Raw genomic sequence first — 13,735 nt, 5'->3', positions numbered from 1 at the left:
TTTCCTGGTAATTCTCGATGCATTAAAAAGCAATATGGTTCACTACTTGAACATATCTAATTTGACTGAGTAGGGGGCAAACAGTGACCACCAACGAGGTTTTCAGCCAGCCAAATTATTTCTGGCTCCCCTCAGGGCTGTTACAGTTGGCTCCTGATTTTATATTCTCTGTAGGTTTGTTCTTCATTTGCAACAGAATCTCACATGCAACCACCTTATGCATACGTATGTTTTTGTTTTCACCTACCCTTAAGATAAAAATAAAAAAATTAAACACCTTCAAGCCTGACTGGACAAACATCAGCATATGAATTTAGTTCATGCATACGTATGTTTTTGTTTTCACCTACCCTTAAGATAAAAATAAAAAAATTAAACACCTTCAAGCACTGACTGGACAAACATCAGCATACGAATTTACTTCAAAGACACCCCAAATGAAAGTGCACAATGCACTGGAGGGTGGATCTGCAGACACAGGGCATGCTCTCTGTAGACACTAGATATTTATTCCAGCATCTAGAAACGCTCTGCAACATTGCTTCACATGTCTGGGTAAGAATATGCAGTTTGATAGTAGTGTGACTGCACCATTTTTTTCTGCAGGCTTGCATGCTTCAGTTTAATACTTTCCATGCATTTTTCATCTTTCCAAAGCTCAAAAGCAGTCAGGACCCAGCCAAGATTTTCCTCTTCCAGTCTGTGATAAATGGACAACCAAGCTAAACTTAGACAGTTTTTAATAGGTGATAGCCCCCCTTCTGAGGAACCGTGTTAGCACACGAATACTGTTTTTCAAAGATGATGGACATGTTATCCTGGACTGGTTGTTTACACTGACTCCATGCCAGTTGTTACCTAGTGCCTAGCACAGAGCAGGCCACGCACCAGACTGGGAAGCTGAAGCCCAGAGCCTGGCTCATTCTGCCCGTACAGGGACCACAGACACAACAAGCTGGAGCCACTTGGCTCCGCAAAAACAAACACTACTCTAGCACTAAACTGTACATCAATCCAGAGATGAAGAAAGTAGCTACTCCATCAGCTCACAAGCTTAGCAAAGATGTCAATTATGTCCTTATCCACACGTTTGGGCAGTCAGGAGCTGAGGAATTCATCATCTTACCTATTACTCCATAGTCCAAAAAGCAATCCAATAAATGCAGCAGGTTGCAATTTAAGGGACAGTTCCTCTCTCCTTGAGCTCAGTGGCACGGTCATATTTTCGTTGCTTACTTTCTGACCTTCTTCCTCTCCCCAAACTAGCTTGCTCTCAGACAGTGAAGGTCCGTCTATAACTCACAAACTAAGAGGACCAAGGCAGAGGTTCCAATATGATCCCGCTGTCATCAGTGCTGTTGGGCGGTCAGCATGCTCTCTGGTTTCTCTCCAGGCCAGCGATGCTCTCCCAGGGTGGTTCAGGTGCTGGCCTGACAAGTAATGACTCCCACAAGGCAGCATGGACAAAAGCACCCTGTTTGGGGTCTGAGGAAGGGAGAGGAAAGCCAAAGGGACGTAAACTGTGCCATGTCATTTTCTCTCAAGACCAGCAGAGCAGTATCTCATCAACATTAAGATATTGTCTTTTTGCCCCATATTGATCAAACCCCAGAACCTCTGCCTGCAGCAATAAGCCCCATGTTTGGGCGATCGTGCCTGTCTTGTCATGGAGCTGGTCACAAGAATGCTTCCTACAACTTTTCCTATGAGGAGTTAAGTTTACTTAAGAGCCTGGAGTACTTCAAGATCGATATGCTTCCTCTGCCAATGTAGCATCTTGTACTCCTCCCATGAATTTCAGCTGCTACCACACTGCTTTGTCTCCTAGCCGTTTTAGATTACTCCATCACATGAATCCAGGCTACAACCCCCACAGGACTTGGGACATGATGTCTCACAGAGCAGGAGGGACAGCTCTTCAGGACTGCCTCAGAAATCCCCTGGCACATGAAAAGAAAGATGTCAATCTATGAAGCCCTTTAACAATTGTTCCTTAACTGGAACAGGAGCTCAGAGGCAAGGACAGTCTATGTGAAACCTGGGGATGAAGTATCCTCTGCCAAGGGAGTCCCAATCACAGCACAATCTTCCAGAAGGAAGCAAACAAATCCAGAATGCAGGTACCCATTTTTTAGGAGTCTTTCTTATTGAGAAAAGCCAGCCATGAAGATAAGTGTTGATACACTTTTCTAGCCAGGAAAACTCAAGTAATCAAAACTAAAAAGCTACTCTGACAGATCTGCACCTAGAAAAGCAAATAACATGTATTTTTAAACATAGAAGACACTTCTTCAGTGAGCAATCCGACCCCCCAAATTAGGAATGTTATTGATTCCATGGGGCATATGTGCCGATGTATAGTGTTACTCACCAGATATATACATAGGTAGCTAGATACATTTGTGCTGGTTGTGAATTCGGTCATGTTCTTGTCCCTATCTAGGTCACTACTATATATTTTAAACAGCATCTGTGCTACAATATGCTTTGGGACATGTCTCTTTATTAATTTTTTTCTGTGTTAGACTGGCAAAGTACTTCAGTAATTTCCTTCTTTTTACTTGTTCATGATCTATAACAAAGCCTCCTCCTCAGACCAAGGCCACTTGGCCTCCTAAATAGCTTCATCTGAGGAATTTTTGAAAAATAAGATGAATAATTTCTCCTTTTACTCCTTTTCTTGATATGCAGAAGAAATCTTGTATACTGATGTGATTTACCTGTATAGAAGCTGCTGCACTGACCTCGACCTTCTACAGACCATCTGCTCCCAGAAAATTAAAATCATAGCATAATTCAGGTGGGAAGGGACATCAGGAGGTTTGAAGTTCTTGTTCTTTAACTTCATCAGCCAAGACCAGCCTTCCTTTGACACCAGTTTCCCTAGCGTTCATCTTTACTACCAGTACTAGACAGACTAGGAGTCTAGCCTGGACTGTGGCACAGCTGAGGAGTGGTGTAGCTCAGAGGGCAACCCATTATCAGATAGAGCAATTTGGAAGCTGCTCCATGTAACGCAAGAAGCATCAAACAGTCCCAGAGCTCAGAGGGCTTTAAGATGGCTTAAGGTATGCAAGTGGTGGGTTTTCTCTTCTGTCTCCCATTCTCCTTCACTGCGGCTTACAATCCAGTCCAGAATGAATTTCTCCATATTAACCACACTTGCTGTGTTACAGCCAGTTCCAACACCTGGAAAGGCTGCAGGGCATTTCTGACCATCGCCAGCTGGGTTCAGCAACTTGGAGAGGAGGTAACAGCAGAAGACTAAAGGAAGCAGGAGGCCTAGAAATTTCCATCTTTGGAGGTCTGCTGCCATTACCAAGACCAGATAATATAAATGTTGGCATGTCATTAACTTTCTTCAGCTCCATGTTCTTCTTTTTTCATAGCTGAACCATCTCACAGCTTTGTTGCACTTGGAAACAAAATGTGAGTTCCCATCCAGTTGAGGACCAAGCAGATTGCCTGCAGAAAGCAGGCCAGATTCCACTCCACAGATCACCATTGACCTCTGCGTGGATTCCTGTATCGCTGGTCTATTTGCTTTCACAGCTGTAGGCTCCTATTTCACATCACTTCGTAGCTGAAAGATAATCTTGTGTCATTCCTGTGCTGGAGTTTCTGTGTGGGTCCACTTTTCAGAGTGGAAAATCATTCTTTTTAACTATATGAAGCGATCTCTCAAGGTATCTTTTTTAATGCAAGGATGATTGCACAGTTCTGAGCAGAGGAGGAAAAATGGAAAGGATTGCTTGGGTGGAAGGAAAGTTGTGTGACCTGGATTGGAAAGAATTTGACTGGAAGACTGGCTTGGATTTGCCCAGACCTATCAGGTAGGAATGGGAGAAGTTCTCTCAAAGATTTTTGGGATGGGGCTATAGGAAGTGCAAGAGAAAGCACCTCATGTGATCAGTATGGGCAGCCATGGGAGCTCCAGGAGAAACATTTAAGTCAGGTTTAGATGTACCCTGGATTGTGGCCCTTGGGGAGTTCTCCAGCTCTTAAGAATCCAATGGCATTAAAACAGCAGCAGCTACTCTCAAGGCAGCGTTCCTCATGTTTTCCAAACAATTTGGGAACTGCAAATCAGAGCAGATTTCTCAGCTCAGTAATTGTATTGTTGCCTCAGCATTTTTCTATCAGCATACTTCAAAGCCCTTCAGATTTTCTCCCCAAATGCAGACATCCATCCTCCTCCAACAAATCTCAGACCTCACTGATTATTACCAATAAAATTATTGATGTTAGAAATGCTGATGCAGGAAGATGAGGCTATTTAAGAACGTTTTACCAGATGTTAGCTGAGTGATACTGCATCATTTCATGCAGCACATCACAAAATCTCTTTCTTCCCTGCTGTGTTAAATTGTTACTTTCCCTGAGAGAGAAAGGCAGTTCTTCACAAAGCTGGCCTGAGAAGAAAGTGGAGAAATATTGTGGGAACAACAGACAACATCAAGGCTTCCTATTTCCCTATTCTCTGCCCCTTGTGAGCAATCTTGCATGGCTTTTAACCACTGACGTTCATATTCCGAAGTGTTCTTTCAGTGGGCACATCCTGTGGTGTCCCTGGTTTGGTGACAACACTCCTAAATACTGAGTGCATTGTCAAAAACTCAGCCTTGGGTTCCTCTTGGTCTGAAAGAACCAATTTAGTTTTCTCCTTCAACAAGCATAGGATAATCATAGGAAGCCCCCACATCATATCATGTGGGTATCACATGCAAAACCCATCTATCCTACTAACGTGCATTGCTTAGGCATCTCTGTTTCTCACACACACAGAAAGCCAAAACCCATCATCCCCAACCAGGAAAAAAAAATGCTTATTATTCTAATAGCTATTTTTCTCATATCTCAATTGGGGTGGGGCATATCTGTTAAGGGAAATAAATTTCAGTTTTCTCACCAAGAAGCCAAACTCTGTATCTGAGTACAGAACTGCAAGGTTCAGCTCAAAACCAATTAATTTATAGCTACTTGAACTTGTTTCAATCAAGTTTAAATATCTCTTCCATCGTTTTAAGGAAAACAACGAACATCAGCAAACAAATACAATCCTGTCTGACATCACTTGCTGGTCAAATTTTATCACCAGGTTTCTGCATGAGCTTATTCGGGGTTCTTAGCATAGTGCAAGCCCACTTCGATATCATCTGTCAATTACCAAATCAGAGATAGGAAAAAACAGCAACCCACAAATGAAACATCTCGGTATGGCAATTTTGCATATAGCTTTCTGCTAGGTGTCCCATGATCACACTTCATCTTTGCCTCTGCTAGCATTAAAACCAAGAAGCTACAGCGTGCAAATACCCAGTGAGAACACAGTGTCTGGATTTATACAGAGCAGAGTGCATCGCGCTATGTATGAGGAGCAAGGGGAGAGAAATTAAATGGGAAGCTAAGTGGGGCCATCAACAGGACTTCAGTGCTCAGGGAATTTCCTAGCCTCATCCCCACACCTCGTAGCTTTAAATACAAGCATCGCTTGTGGCCACCTGGAGAGCCATCCTGGCTCTCTGCATGGCCTCGGCTGGCTGCTGCGGCGAAGCCCGGGCACTCACTTCCTTGCCTTTGCCTTTGTGGCTGGAGGTGACTAACGCGCACACCGGTTTCCTCTGCAGGCTGTCACCTCTTCTGGGCAGGGGGGGCTGTTGGAAAAAGTCAAGTAGACGCTGTTTTACCAGGAATCCCAAGTGTCCAGAAAGACAATTAAAGAGATTTGAATTGACCAAATCCTTCACTCTTCCAGAAAGCAAAACTGGATACAAACCTTTTCCAAGCTTTCCTCTCATAAATACTCAGGACACCAGGCTGACAAGTATAGGTGCCAAATGCATCCCTGTGAGCCTGTTCGGCTTTATGCAGCCACACAGAAGGTGTAGCATGAAGGAGAAGGGCTGCCCGATTCCCTCACACCGCTCGAGTCGACTTCACGGCACGCTTTGGAAAGGGGCTTCCCTTTGTAAGGCACCTTCCCTGCACCACAACATTGCTGGGAGTTAGTCTAGCTTGTGAGCTCTTGCCAACAAAAGAAATATAATTTTATTCTATGTGCATATGTGTGTGTGCACGCACATGCGCTCTTAGCGCATGGATATTTGGTCTTCTAATATAAAACGTACCCTTCTGATCTGCTCGGGCCAGCAGTGACCTCCTGCCCCCTCCATTTGCTGTCATTTGCATTGTTCACAGAAGGCTTCAGAACCCAGCCAACACATATCACAAAGTTGGTGGGAAGAACCATTACTCATAAATTTGTGCAATTAATTAAGTTCTTAATTTTACCAAGGAGGTCATGTCTTGAAATGCTTGCAGGTCATCACAAAAGACAACAAGCTGGCTGGAAGCAGCAAGCACCATCTGAGAATCCATAACTCAGGCTGTTTACTTTTCAGTTTCGCTCACCACCATACAAGCACGTCTCTTTTTTTCTCAAATCCTTTTACTGTTTCTTCCTTTGAAGCCGACTTCCAGGGAAAGCTCTAGAGATCTTGGCCTTCAGAGCAGATTCAAGTCCTGATTTCTCTTCCCCCTGTGGAGAAGGTATAGAGCAGGCTGAGGTCCTTCGACCCCACAGCAAAGCTAGCTTGCTTTATGAGGAGACACGTGACTGTGATTCTTTCCACACTGGCGATATTGCTTAAGCAGCCTTTTTCTAAAGCCTCAAGCTTTAGAGCTGGGAGGTCTCGCAGCAGCACAGCGATCTAACCTCACCACGGGACAGCACATCCCAGGAACTGGGTGCTGGCACTGGCACCACATGGCAGCATGTCACAGCCTTCTGGAGTGAGAGGTCCCCCAGCATCCATGCCAGCTAGTAATCTCTGTCATCCCAGAAGTTTCTGAGCAACCATATTGGCTCCTGGTAGGAAAAAAAACCAAAAAACAAAAAACACCAAACCCAGGAGGTTCAAAAATCTACAACATTTTCCAATCTCTGACATTTGTACACAGAGGGACCTTTACCCACACGAATGGCCCCAAGCCGTAACTATATCAAGTTACTCACATGACCAAGTCTTTGCAGGATCCCAGCCTGAGGGACTACGGAGAGTCCAACAGTGCTGAGCGACTGACAAGACGACTCTCACAGCATACATTCGGGGTTGAAACCCTACTTACTAGAACAAAGTGCAAATTAAGTGATACCAGTCCAGATGACACAGATTCCAAATAAGCACAAAAATATATTTTCCATTGCCAGGACACCATCATGTGATTTGCACGTGGCATCCCTTACAGCAGAGGTGATTGAGAAGTCTATCGGTTAGCTGCTGGCTGCCTGAGAATTCCCCTAGCAAAGCTGGCCTGGCTGGCAATGTAGGGTGCTTAACTTCCAGGCTATTAAATCTCATTGAAATCAATGCAACTCAAGAATGTACTTAAATTAAGTAAACGCCTACAGACTGTAATGAACTAGGATGCTGCACTGCTCTGTGTGCTTCTTTGGCTGATTTGTTTACCAAGGAAATATCCAAGGGACAGAAATTAGAGAAATCTTCTCAAAGCTGTAAGAATACCTTAAATAAATGCAAGATTGTTGCATTTACATTAAAACGATCAAGTTTAAGACCCAGTTTCTTAGGCCCTTCCAGAGATCATGCACTCACTTTGACCCTGTTATAAGCACCTAACTCAGATAAATTAAAATGTACATATAAACCGAGATCTTCTACCACTTGCCAATACAAGATGCATTATTGCCCTAGGCCTCAGAGAAAACTGTAGCTTAGCATTCCCGCTGTTAGTTAAGCTAATGAGGAGAAGGAAGAGAATTTTTGAGGTGGGCTCTTCTTCCTTTCATCTGAAAAGCAGTTACTGAGTCGTTGAAAGCTTGTGTGCATAGCTCTTGGAGGCTCAGTACCTCAGCACCTGACCTTCTAGACTACTACTGCACCATTGAAAGGAGAGGTGAGTTCTTCCTATACACTCCCTGGAAGGAGGTTAAACACCCCGTTAGCAGAGAGCCCTCTGAAAAAGGCATGTGGCTGTGCATTAAGCAGAGTTTGTAAATGCTTCTCGGTTACTTGTTTTGTTCTCTTCTTGTTTCCTCGCAAAAGATAAAACTCCTTAGAGAGGCTCAGGCAGCAAGGACAATTTCTGCTTGTGAGTCTGACAGTTTGGCTGTCCATTCTTCTCACCAGCTGCATGCCAGCATGTTTTCAGTGACTTAATGGCACTTCTACTTTGGGGTAGCTGAATGGGGAAGCAGACTGCAGCTGCTTCTGAAGGATATAAATATAAATATATTTTACAGGGGCTCCAGCAGTCCAACAGGATCAGGGACACCTGGGCTCTATTCTTGGCTCTTCTGCAGACCTGCCGTATTGTTTTGCTCCTTTCAGTAGCTCTAAACAAAGACCTTTTCCTGCCAAATTTGTAATCTTAGGTGTGAGGTTTCCATTTGAAAATTTGAGCCACAATAAGGAATTTGGGGTGATGCGGCTAGCCTGTGAAAGCAAGCCCGGGCTTTCATTCCATAACAAAATCCCACAAAAGCCATTGCGCTGGTGAACACCACGAATGGCTCACAGGCCAACCGTACTTGCACCATTTACCAGTTAGCCATCTGCTCCCTTCAGATATTATTTTATGGCTTTCCTTTGTTTTCAGCAAGGCCTAAACAGGAATAAAATTGTGAGTCCTGTCGCTAGTCCTTTTAAACAAATAGCCCTGCCATCGGTCTAATAAGTTTGACAAGTTGGTCCCAGGCCCTGGGCAGGAAGCTAATAAACTTCAAGTTGCTTTTCTATTGTTTTCCTAAAACAATTTGACTTCCTTTCTGATAGCCTCAAATTCCTTCAATAAAAATAGAGTAGCTGGGAGCCAGAGGAAGAGCTGAACTTGAGCCAAGATGTGCTTACAATGCCGCCTGCGTAAGATCACATTTTTATCCTGATCCACGAAGACTCTTTAAAAGAATAGCAGGCAGACAGCTGCCAGTGCATGTCAGGAACAGCTCGGGAGCTAGTCTCCCCCAGCATCGGTCCTCCAGGCTTGAGGGAATCTCCAGCCAGTGAGCCAGTGTCAGACCATAGCAGGAGGCTGAGCTCCTGGGAGCTGACTGGGGCTTGCTAACTCTGTCCAGAGTGTCCTCCCTCAGACACGGATCTCTTCTGGGAGCTGAACACTGACAGAGAGGTGGGCTACAGCAAGACCAAGGGGCTGTGCTAAAGCTCACCCTTCAGTCAACTTCACCTCCTCCTCTCTACCTGTGCAGGCTCAGCAAAAAGAGGTAAAGGTCTGTTCTTTCTTTTCTTCTCACTTTGGGAAACATATATATGTATATATGTATACAGACACATATTTTTATAAAGCAGCAATACATCTAGCTGGAAGTTTACAGGACAAGGTGAATGTCTGGTGGCTAGGTAAATGTGGACTCCTTGCTTGAAAATGACTTGCTGGTCCTTTGGACAAATCCTTTACGCTCTCCATGGTTTGGTTCCTCCACCTGTAAAGCAAGGAGAGTGTTTATAGGAGCTGTAATTACATTACCATTTGCAAAGCACTTCTCAACTACTCAGAGATGCTGCAGAGTTGAGAAGTGGAAGCAGTAGCTGTGAGAGTGCCATGCTTTATTTCCAATAACATAAAGCTGACAACTAAGCATTTACTTTGGGATAGATGGTCATTTCTCCTCAGTGAGATGAAATCCTCTTCTGGTTTTGCTTGCTGAAAACTTTACTGGCAAACGAGACTGACACACAGTGACATCTCACACCTTGCTGTTTCTTGTTTCCTCTTTTCTCACTCTGTGCTGGTTTGGTACTCTGGGCTGGGAAGGGCAAAATATCCATCTATAACGGAATAATTCGAGATTTTTTACTAAATAAGGAACTGTGACTATAAAACTGTTCCCCCTCATTCAGGGGCCCATTGTCACATGCTACCCCCGTTCCCTTGGGCCCAGCCCATCCTTGGGAACTTGCCTCTTGCTGGAGGATGCCTTCAAGCTGTCTCCAGAGGTCTAATGTATAACAGAGAACTTCCCTCTCCTTCCTTCTCTTTCAATCATATCCACGTATAGAGATTTTAGATAAAATGTTTCACCAGAAAGGCATCATCCATTGGTGCTTTAGAGAAGATACTAGAGGTTCATGTCCAGCACGGGACAATATGAAGAATCAGAATAAGTGCAGTGCTGTGGCCAAGCATCATAGATGCAATACATACAAGAAGTTCCTATCTCAACCGCTGTTGGGTGGTGGTTTTTTCTGAAATTTCCCAATGCAGTAAATCTGATACCCTCCCCAAGCACAAAGTCCTCAGTAATGGCAGGAAAGTACAAGACATTTTCCCTTCAGACTGTCTCTTGAATTTCTCAGATCTCAGGAGAGTATCTATCCACATTTGAAACAGCCTTCCAGCAAAGCCAGATGCTCCAAGAACATCTGTTTTATGTGAAGAAGCTCTTTCATATGTAAGCTCTCATCTACACTACTGCATATTTGCAGACTTTCTCTATGCATTGATTTGGCTTGCTCTTTTTGTTTGTTTAAATCCCTGACACAGAATGAATCCTCCATTAAGTATCCATGGGATCAATGCTGAAAAACTCATCACGCAAAATCTATTCAGCATTTACCTGGCTTCTGTGTGAAAGGCAGCAGCTCTGATAAGGCAATAAGGCAAGTACAGGAAATAGAATGAAAAAGGGACCTCTTGGCTTATCAGGCTCAATCCCTTTGAATAACAGGCAAGTACAAAACAAATGGCCTTTTCTAAACTTACTAAGCTCTGTCCTAAATCTCATTAGGTTTCCGCCCTCACTTGTGCTACTAGAATGCTGTTCCAGCACCTCCTTCGCTGCTCTGTTGCTTAGAAACCTTCTGATTTCCAACCTAAATTCATTCATGGCCAATTTATATCTATTTATTCTTGTGCCATATTGTCCTTTAGCTTATGTAGCTCTCCTCTCTCCCCAGCACTTACTTACCCAACCCCCAATTCCTGAAAGTATTTATAGGCAGCAAATCTCTCCTCTCTTAACCTTTGTTCTGCCAGACTAAGTAACTAAGCTCCCTTACAGTATTCACCCTGTGGGCACATCACACCGTGTTTTAATTACTTTGGGTAGCTGCAGTAACGTGAAGCTCAGTGCAAAATAATTAACGCAGAAAAGCTCCAAACCGGTACCGCATCTATTTTCAAATCAGTTCAAATATCTCTCTGCAGACACTTCTGTGACCGATAAGTAAACATACTCCTGGCCAAGAGGCACCCTCCGTCCCTCTGATCACCCTGTTGCCTTTCTTTGCACCCGTTCCAGGCTGAATATCTTTCTTAAATGTGGGTGAGCAGCACTGCACGTACTATTCTGGTGAGGTCTCACGTCCTCTTGGGTGACTTTAATCTCACTCGCTGTAACTGGAAATGCTGCTACGTCCTGAAAGCTCACTTGCCTTTTTCACCCCCACACAGCATCGCTGGTTCCTCCTCCTCCGGTGATCTTCACCCAGGACTTTCCCCATCTCAATCCTGCCAACTAGGGACTCCCAGTTGCTAAGAGAGATTCCTGTTACTCTCTGTGCAACGAGTTCCCAGTGTGCGACTTTGCACCCTCCCATTTAACCTCCCCTCAGTCACTCCAGTTGCAAAAAGCCTTCAGCTCTCCTAGTGCTGGAATCCACCTCTGCCCTGACAATACCTCCCAGCTTTGTTCCATCAGCAGATTTCATTAGCATTTCTATTTTCATTGCCAAGGTAATTAACACAAATATTAAAAAAGATCAGTCCTAAGAGGAAACTCACAAGTAACTTCCCTTCAACCTATTAGGGTACTGGTGTCTCAATTCTGTCAGTCTCTTACCCACTTGAAGGATTCTCTAATAATCCCTGTCCTCTTCACCATCAATTTGCTGCTTCTGGGACACCATATCATATGTCTTACTGAAGTCCAGGTAGATAAGGTCTGCTATGTTTCTTTTACCTAGAGGGTCAGGAACCTTACCCCAAGAAAGCCATTCACCTTTGGTCAGAAGATGGTACATGTTGTACTATTTTTCCCTTCCCTCCTGGCTTTATTTCTCCTTTCCTTCAAAATCCATTCCTCAGCATCATAAACTGCTGAGATCTGCAAGCTGCACATGGCAAGCTGTCAGCTGTTCTCCTCATTCCCACTGTCTGGAGGAGCATTCTCTTCCACTTGCTCTCCTCACTCAAGTCATACAAGTTTTGCATAGCAGTCTCTTGGGGAGGGGAAGAAAAATCCTTCTTCCCAGCCTACCAAAGGGCAAAACAGGTATTTCTCTAGTTGTGGAGCTGGAGAAGCTGCCATGACACCTCTGTTTTCCCTTGAAGAGGGTGCAGTAGAGAAGAGAAGGGACAACACGCTGAGGGACTCGCTGACGTATCCGTACATCTCTACTCACCTTTCTGACTTTTGCCTCCCTGTCTGCCTTCACCTGTTTCCCTTCTGTGCATCAAAATTCAAATAGTTTCCACCACCACCAAAAAAAAAGCAGCTTGTAACAGTTACCTCGTGCATGATGCGTGTATCGGACAGAAACTTTCTCCCCTCCCTTATTCATTCAACAGAACTAGAGTGTATCTGCTGGATTCAGAGATTAACTCTGTAAGAGAATGAGTACGCCACTCAGGAACAATACTGGGATAGGAAACACAAAGGAGCGAGCAGGGAGAATCAGACCTGATCACCTTCTGTGTACAGCAAAGTGTCGGCCACGCAGGGAGGGGATTACATTTCAGACAGCTCACTCACAGGACCTGCCTCTCTATAGCATGTGAGAAACACTTGAAAAGCCTTAGCTAGCCTATCCCAAAGCCATCTGTGGGCTAGATCTGTATTGTTAACACCTTTTTTTGGACAATTCTGTGATGGAAGTCCTTGACAATTTCACTGGCATAAAATCAACAGGACTTTACATAATAATGCCTTATGGAAATCACTTCAGAAAGATGAAAGAACACAGTGATATTCTCCTTCCCATGAAATTCCATCACAGCTATACAACCGCCAGGCAGGAGAGGGAGAAACAACTCCAGAAACATTCCCATTTTCTTTGAAGTCACAGAAGGCCTTTCAATAACATTAGAAATGAAGCAGCAAATGACTATGGGTTTCTCCATACCAGGAGTTTACTGAGCTGCCATGGGAATTTACTGTGCACTGTATGTCCTGCACTAACCATCAGTGAGGATTCAGCCCTCTTGAAAAGGAGCTGCACTCTTAACTTCAGAATGTCTACACAGGACCTGCCTCCAGAGGTAGCCTCTGCACAGCACTGTCCCTGCGTAGGCTGACTTTCAATTTTGTGACTAAAGGGAATATTAAATTAGTGGGAGAACAATGCTTAGATTAGAAGAGTTGCCAATTCTGTGTTTTAGTCTCTGGACTGCCTTTGCTTCGTGATCTACACTAGCTGCTGCATAGGGACCACTGGGCAATTATGTTCTGGATGGGAGATATCCAGCCCAGGAAGGATTGTTGGGAGGACACTCACCAAAGCTTGTGCACAGCAAGCCAGTTCTCAGGGTAGCAGAGTCTTCTGTGCAAATCTCACTCTCCTGACACACTGGTTCTTTGAGGCCAGCCCTTATCAAAGCCAGAAGGCATCTCTGATTCATTCTCCTCTCTGGGGCCTGATGTGCAGGAATCAGAGGCTCAACTTGACACCTACATGAAATACAAGACCTTCAGACACTTGATGTGTCAAAAGCATTTTTTAAGAAAGTCCCAAATGCTCGTGCATCAGACTGGGGCGGG

The 13,735-nt window shown here is 44.3% G+C and overlaps 1 protein-coding gene across 1 annotated transcript in view; it reads left to right on the top strand.

The window, feature by feature from the left end:
* The first annotated feature begins 8,973 nt into the window (after nt 1–8,973).
* Nucleotides 8,974–13,735, top strand: part of GJA5 (gap junction protein, alpha 5, 40kDa) — a 17,205-nt gene continuing 12,443 nt past the window's right edge. The window contains 1 exon segment of the mRNA XM_009701031.1: nt 8,974–9,241. The gene's annotated coding sequence lies outside the window, so the exon portion shown is untranslated.

This window comes from Cariama cristata, unplaced genomic scaffold (genome assembly GCF_000690535.1).
Source record: "Cariama cristata isolate BGI_N322 unplaced genomic scaffold, ASM69053v1 scaffold33605, whole genome shotgun sequence".
NCBI lineage: Eukaryota > Metazoa > Chordata > Aves > Cariamiformes > Cariamidae > Cariama > Cariama cristata.
Note: the sequence above shows the minus strand (reverse complement) of the source record. Positions and strands in the feature narration are given on the sequence as shown.